This window comes from Sinocyclocheilus anshuiensis, unplaced genomic scaffold (genome assembly GCF_001515605.1).
Source record: "Sinocyclocheilus anshuiensis isolate Anshui unplaced genomic scaffold, SAMN03320099.WGS_v1.1 scaffold953, whole genome shotgun sequence".
NCBI classification, from domain to species: Eukaryota; Metazoa; Chordata; class Actinopteri; order Cypriniformes; family Cyprinidae; genus Sinocyclocheilus; species Sinocyclocheilus anshuiensis.
Window position 1 is genome coordinate 106,914 of NW_015555760.1, and position 7,483 is coordinate 114,396.

General features: G+C 43.6%; 1 pseudogene; it reads left to right on the forward strand.

The window, feature by feature from the left end:
• Positions 1 to 7,255, forward strand: part of LOC107673970 (histone deacetylase 4-like) — a 48,130-nt pseudogene extending 40,875 nt beyond the window's left edge.
• Positions 7,256 to 7,483: the final 228 nt, after the last annotated feature.

Below are 7,483 nucleotides of genomic sequence, written 5' to 3' on the forward strand. Positions count from 1 at the left end.
TATAGTTTAATACAAAGGACCGAAAACCAATCACAAAGAGTAGGTTACTTTCTACATTTAAAAACATGAGATACAGTGGGATGGGGAAAATCGCCATAACGTCTTTAGACATGTTTTTTAAAAGTTGAACTTACATTAATTTAGATGATAGATGTCCCTCTAGAAAATACGCGAAATATGTGTACTGTGTGAACGGCTTGGTTTCAGTTTTGACGTAAACAACATCGCCACACTGATGCTCTTGTTTTCTGCAATATATTGAATGAACAACGTAGCAGCGCCGCATCTAGTGGGTTCAACTGGATAGGCTAACAAAAGCATTCAAATGCAGTGACACTTACATCGTAGTCGCATTTCGTGCGCCACTGATAAGCTGCCTGACGGCTGACGCAGAACTAAAAATGTGGATTTTTTTTTTAAATTCGACGAATATTCGAAATTCTAATTTTTTTTGACAGCCCTAGTGCAAAACTCAGTTCCTGGAGAGCCACAGTCGCCCTGCAGAGTTTATTTCCTGCTTCGACACACATAGCATGTAGTTTTCAAATAAGCCTAAAGAACTGGATCAGGTGCATTTAATTAGGGTTGAAGCTAAACTCTGCAGGGCTGTGTGCTTCTCCCGTGCGTGTCTCTGCGTGTCTGTGTATTTAAACACACCACTGAACATCAGTCTTTCAGCAGAGGGTCTCCGGCTGGAAGCTTCTCACTCTGGAGTTCCTCACGTTCAGAAGGAAGGAAAAAAGAAACGCTTGTTTGGAAGAAAGATAAACATGAGGCAACAAAGGAGGCTGTGACGTCAGTAATGTTCTCTGGCGCCTGGCCAGCGGGTGTTTGCAGCCTCGCTACAGACAGGCTTTTGATTTGAGAAACGGCAGCCGTAACTGTGACGATGGTAGTTCAGCTCGGCTTTGGCACCTTGAGTGCACTGCAGGTCACTTTGAATAAAAGCATCAAATTAAATTTAGTCTTATGTATTTAGTCCCAGTTACCTCTAGCTTGAACCAAAGCGAGTCCATTCACTCAGTGTTCGAGAAAAGACTTGTTTCTTTCCTACAGTCCCTGCAGTCCTGAATGAAGAGCAGCTGTTTTGTCTGTCTAAATGAGAACACCTCAATATGGTTCAAGAAAGCATGGTGAAAAAATGTAAAATGGTGAAAAGTAGAGCATGGTGCTAACAACGCCATGTCATGGGTTTGATTCCCAGGGAATGATAACATGCAATGTGAGTTGCTTTGGACAAAAGCATCAGCAAAATGACTAATAAACTCAATATATGTTTTCAGCAACAACAGTTTACCCTGAAATAGGGCTGGGCGATAGGGCCAAAAAAATCTCTGTATTTTTATGCTATATCCTACCAGTTATTTTAAAGCCCTTAATATAGTTTGGGGACAAAATGGATTATGCACTTGCCCCGCAGCAGCTCACTGTCTCGTCCACTATTTTTCAGATGCGCTCGTATCAAACTACTGTATATCGATATAAACGGTATTACTTCATACCATATCGCTTATAAAGAATATATCGATATATCGTACAAACTCGATATACCGCCCAGCCCTACCCTGAAACAATGATTTATTAGGATTTATCGTCTTTACTCTGTCTGTCTGTTAGATGTTGAGTAAACCCGGTGATCGGCAGCACCAGAGCCACCCAGAAGAGACGGAGGAAGAGCTCAGAGAGCAGCAGGATGCCACACAGACGGAAACACTTCCCATGAGCCTCCTCATTAAACAGGAACCTCCTGATCTCACAGAGGAGCAGAGACGGGAAGAACAAGAGCTGCTCTTCAAACAGGTGCGAGACACCTAGAGCTAAAGGCAAATCAATGGGAGAGAGAGATGCCGAGTTTGCTGTTTGTGTCGCCCTCTTGTGGTTGTTGTCAGTCCACAGCACCTGTAATGTGTGTGTGTGTGTGTGTGTGTGTGTGTGTTTGTGTGTGAGCAGCAGGCTCTTCTACTGGAGCAGCAGAGGATCCATCAGCTCAGAAACTACCAGGCGTCCATGGAGTCGGCCGGTGCATCGGTCAGTTTCCCAGGGCACCGTCCTCTGTCCAGAGCCCAGTCATCTCCTGCGTCCGCCTCATTCATCAGCTCGCAGGAACAGCCTTCCAGACCTCATTTTACCACAGGTGCGTCACACCGTACTGCCCTCTCTGTGACTTTAAACTGAACTGAACTGTGACTGAAAAAGAGCGATCTTGATAACACCATTTTGAGCAACTATAGACCAATATCAAATCTTCCTTTTATAGGCAAGATTATTGAAAAGGTAGTCTTTAATCATCTGAACAAACCAAACTCTTCATTTCTTAATGGCCGTCATTTTCCTTAAAATAAATCTTTGTTTTTTTTCCTTCTGTAATATTGGAGTTATTTGTCCATTTCTGATGAACAGCTTGATGCTTGAGCTGAATCAAAAGCCTAACAAAAACCTCCAGACACATTGTGAATTTGTTTTGCTATTTTAATGTGAGGAATTTTCCACATAACGTTCAGGAAAAAATCTTCTGATGGTCAATTTTTATATAGATAGTTGTTCACAAACACGCGAGTCCCATTTTTCTCTGAATCACTTACGTGAGTTTAAGATTGTCAACCTTAAAGTTTGATTCAAATGGTGCATTGTGCTGCCCTTCCTAATATTAGAGCTGCGTTTCACTGGCGAGTGCTGGTTTTGGACCCTGTTGTTGTTTTATTTTCCTCAGACGCTGAGCTGCAGGCAGTACACCTCTCATGATGTGTCAACAGGGGGCGCTCTCGTGCTCTACTCAATCTCTCTGTCCTGTATTTTCAGTGTATCCGTGGGAGAAAAGCCACATTAGAGGAACTGCAGACGGTTCATTCTGAAGCTCATGTCATGTTGTATGGGACCAACCCACTACGGCAGAAACTGGACAGTAAGTAATTTCCAAGTCAAAAGAAGATCCTGTCATCATTTACTCCAGGGGTGTCCAAGCTCAGTCCTGCAGAGTTTAGCTCCAACCAGCTCCCAAACACCTGCCTGGAAGTTTCTAGTATACTTAGTTAGACCCTGATTAGCTGGTTTAGGTGTGTTTCGTTGGACACCCCTGCTTTACTCAGACACAGAATGCATCTCTGATAAGTCGTCTTCTCTCTGTCTGGCTCAGGTTCTGTCATCTCCATGTTCGTCAGGCTGTCGTGTGGCGGTATTGGGGTGAGTAGAATTAAATGAAGTGTGTCTCAACCATCTCTTCATCATTTGTGCAGCATGTAAGGAAGGTTTCTGCTTTGTCTGTGAAGGTGGACAGTGACACGGTCTGGAATGAAGTTCACTCGTCGAGTGCAGCGCGTCTGGCCGTCGGTTCTGTGGTCGAACTCGTCTTCAAAGTGGCATCGGGAGAGCTGAAGGTCGCCGTCTGCCATTGTCTTTCTCTCTTTATGTGTGTCTGTATGTCTGTCTGTATTATTTGATTGATGTAGAGCGGTGTGTCTCTGGCTTCATTGCAGAACGGCTTCGCTGTGGTCCGGCCGCCGGGACACCACGCAGAAGAGAGCACGCCCATGTGAGACCCGTCTCTGTGTTTGTGTGTCGCTCTGTGCTTTCTTCCTTTACTCCTGTAACATTGGTGCTCTCGTCCAATCACAGGGGCTTCTGTTACTTTAACTCTGTTGCCATAGCAGCTAAACTCCTACAGCAAAGAAAAAATGAAATCGCATCATATGACCCCTTTAAATGATTCCCAAGTATTTTTCACCATTTCTAGTATTTGTACAGGCTTTGCATTTTTCAATGTCAAGAATATTGTAATTAGCAATTCATTGATTTTGAAAGGGATTTGCTATGTGTGACCGCATTAATTAAAGTTTCTAAATCCCTTAAGACATAACTGACTGTGTTTAAATTAATTGTGCATCATAAAAGCATTTTGAGATTTGAGAAGTGGTCTGCATCACCCGCATAAAAGCTCACCGCTCAAATTAATGCACGGCTAACTGTACGTCATGTGTGTGACCGCAATAAAATGATTCCTTCACGAATAAATCTCACAGTGAGTCAAATTGGCCGTGTCTGTTATTATAGATTACGCAACATTTTAATTATTTTCTAAATATTTTACATTTTTGCTAACACGTTGCAATAAGGTTCCATTAGTTAGGGTTAGTTAATGTATTAACTTACATGATCAAACAATGAACAATACATTTATTACAGTATTTATTCATCTTTGTTAATGTTAATGAAAATACATTCGTTCATGTTAATTCACAGTGCATTAACTGTTAACAAGCACAACTTTTGATTTTAATAATGCAGTAGTAAATGTTGAAATTAACATTAACTAAGATTAATAAATGCTGTAGAAGTATTGTTCATGCTTAGTTCATGTTAAGACAGACTTTCAGTATCATCTTCACTTAAAACGAGACAAACTAATCCTGTTTTTGTTAAATAAGCTGCTCCCGAGCAGGTTTGAGCTAGCGGACCTGTTGCTATGACAACAACTTCAGGATGAGCTTCGAAGAACCAAACAATCCTGGGTCATGTCAGATCGCCAACAATAAAATCCAGCTAATCGGGTAATCCACACACGAAGAACAGACGCCAGGAGTAACGAACTCAAATTAAAGCAGCTCTAACAAGCCGATAGTGTGGTTCTACAGCGCAGGTCAGTGAGGATTCGGTCCAGTTCAATAACTGTAAAGTTCATCAGTTTATACAGTGTATTTTTGCACTTGTGTATGTGAGTGCTGTGACAAACTCCACTGCACACTGAACAAAAGACACAAGATAGTAGTGTTTTCCATTTCTCATATCTGTGTGTAGTTTGGCGTGTAAATGGCTAATCATTTGTGTGTAGAACTTTAATGCAAAAACACCATTTTTATAGGAGTTAAAATACTTTGGGGGAAAAAAATGTTTTTGCAAGAGATGCGTAATGTTTTGTTTGTAGAGTTTAGGAGCCATAGTTTCAGAAATTGTATGCACGCAATTTTTTTAAAACTGTAATATTTTGCGGCAGGCTGAAGATTCGCAGGAACTGCACAATGTCTGTCTGTCCCATAAATAGCCTGCAGTCACATTTAGTTGATAATGTGAAGGTTTGTGTCTCTGTGAATGCTTGACCTCACAGGACGGTGGTTATGCCGATCGCTAGCGAGTTTGCTCCAGATCTGGTGCTGGTGTCGGCAGGGTTTGACGCGGTGGAAGGACACCCTCCTCCGCTGGGAGGATATCAACTCACCTCCAGATGTAAGCGCCACTTCTGTACTGTGAACAAGACACCTGAACTCACTTGTGTCTAGCTGTATTTGTTGTTTGGATGGTTTCAGTAAAAGCCACCAACATGGTTTTGTGACAGGTTTGGGTCACCTGACTAAACAGCTGATGGGGTTAGCTGGGGGTCGAGTGGTGCTGGCGCTGGAGGGAGGTCATGACCTCAGGGCCATATGTGACGCGTCCGAGGCCTGCGTCTCAGCGCTGCTGGGGATAGAGGTAAACGAGTTCCCATCATCCTTTACGTTGTAAGTTTTCATTTGCGTAAGGTGACTTGTTACAGATAGATTTGTGACTTTGATTGCATGTGTCTGTGTGTGTGTGTTGAACAGCTAGAGCCGCTTTCTGCAGACGTCCTGAAGCAGAGACCCAATGAAAACGCTGTGCGCTCCATAGAGAAAGTCCTAGAAAATCACAGTGAGTCATTCAGGTCTTTTCAAGAAGAATGAAATGTCTTACAGTGGAAGTCTACAGGGCAAAACACAATTAAATACGGCGCTAGAGGCTAGTGTGATAGAATCACTTACTGACCTCTTTTCTGTGTAAATATTTTTATTTTATATACAGACCCCATAATCCAGAACGGTGATCGACGCCATGCTGAACTCTGAATTTGGCTTGTTTGTACAGACTGAAGGCCACAGATGCTGTCAGTGGAGCTGATTGTGTGTCCTGTTCTCTGTGTTTAGGTCAGTACTGGCGGTGTGTCCAGCGGGTCGTGTCCAGCGCGGGTTTGTCTCTGCTGGAAGCTCAGAGAGGCGACTCTGAGGAGAACGAGACGGTGACGGCAATGGCTTCTTTATCTGTCGCAGCATTGGAGAAAAGGTACATCCGCTTTCCCTGCTTTCTTCCCTCCACCTGTCCTTCGGTTCTGTCGCGTGACCGGCTTTGCTGTGTTTCTGCTCAGGATGGAGGATGAGCCCATGGAAGAGGAGCCGCCGATGTAGGGGACGAGCGTTTTCCCAGAGCTCTGAGCTCTTCTGGGTCTCTGCGTCAGTTTGACTTGGTCTCGTATGACGGAGATCCTCGCTGAGCAGAGAGAGACGTCAGGGTAAAGGCTAACTCGCCGCGTTAGCGCTGTAGCCCGCTAGCACTGTGGCCCCAACGCAACGAGCTCGAGCTGAAGTCACTTGAGATGTTTGGCTGGATGCGCGCACACCTCGTCGCAAACGTCAGCCGGCAGATCGTTCTGACAGCGGGACGGATGGAGAAACAGCGCCCAACTAACCCTCTACAGGCTCCAGAAACCCGCTGTTTAGTAAGACACTAGACGTACTTCACCATAAACACTACAGGGATTGACCACACGGTGGCGCCGTGATGCATCTGTGTCGACCTTTGTTGAGATTCATGAATGAACTAAGAATGAATTCTGAAGAACTTTGCCTTAAGTCAGTAATGTCATAAACACGTTACCCATAATTCCAGTGGGTTGACTTTAGAGAAGAGAAAACCTTTTCAGCATGTTTACTTGGACAGCGTTCGCGCTTTAGTCCTAAACACACATTGTCTAGCGATGACTGTTTTGTTTTTTTCTCTGAGCTGTACAAACGCTGCAGAAAACTCTCTGAGCCTCCAGTGATGCGTAACAGTGGCTCAGTGTGGCTCCATGTAGCGCAGCGGAAGGCAGGCCGTGGGTTAGTGACTGGCGTGCATTACAGGAGAAAAACTACAAAACACCCGGACTGAACCGGAGACCAGAAGGTCTGACCAAAGCATGTTTGCATCTTTTGTTGCACCTGTTTCTAACCACAGTTTTGAAAAGTGCAGTGTTTGACACGGATTACGAGACCACAGCGTATGTGAAAGGATTTTTCATGAGACAAGAGACGACCGTGCACCAAACCAGCTCGTGTCCCTCTTGAGCCAAACTAACCTTGTAAAAAGAAAGTTGCAGCTTGCTAATGTTGTAAACCCCTGAGCATGAGGAGGGATCGGTATCTACAAGATCAACACAAATATGCATGTGAAATCTTCATTTAATTTGCCTTCTCTAACGACAACAGCTTCACCTCTAAAAGAATCCAGTTAGTTCGTCTTACTTTGCAGCTCGTCAGCTGTTAAAATGCTCAGTTTTTTAGTTCAGATACTGGTCATTTTTTAGGTTTTAGTAATTAGTCATTCCTGTTTTGTACAGTTTTACTTCATTCTTTTTTTTTTATTACCTGAAATTTCAGATATTTGTATATTTGTACTTTTCACTTGACTTTGCTTATTATTATTTGTGCTAGTGGATTTTAGT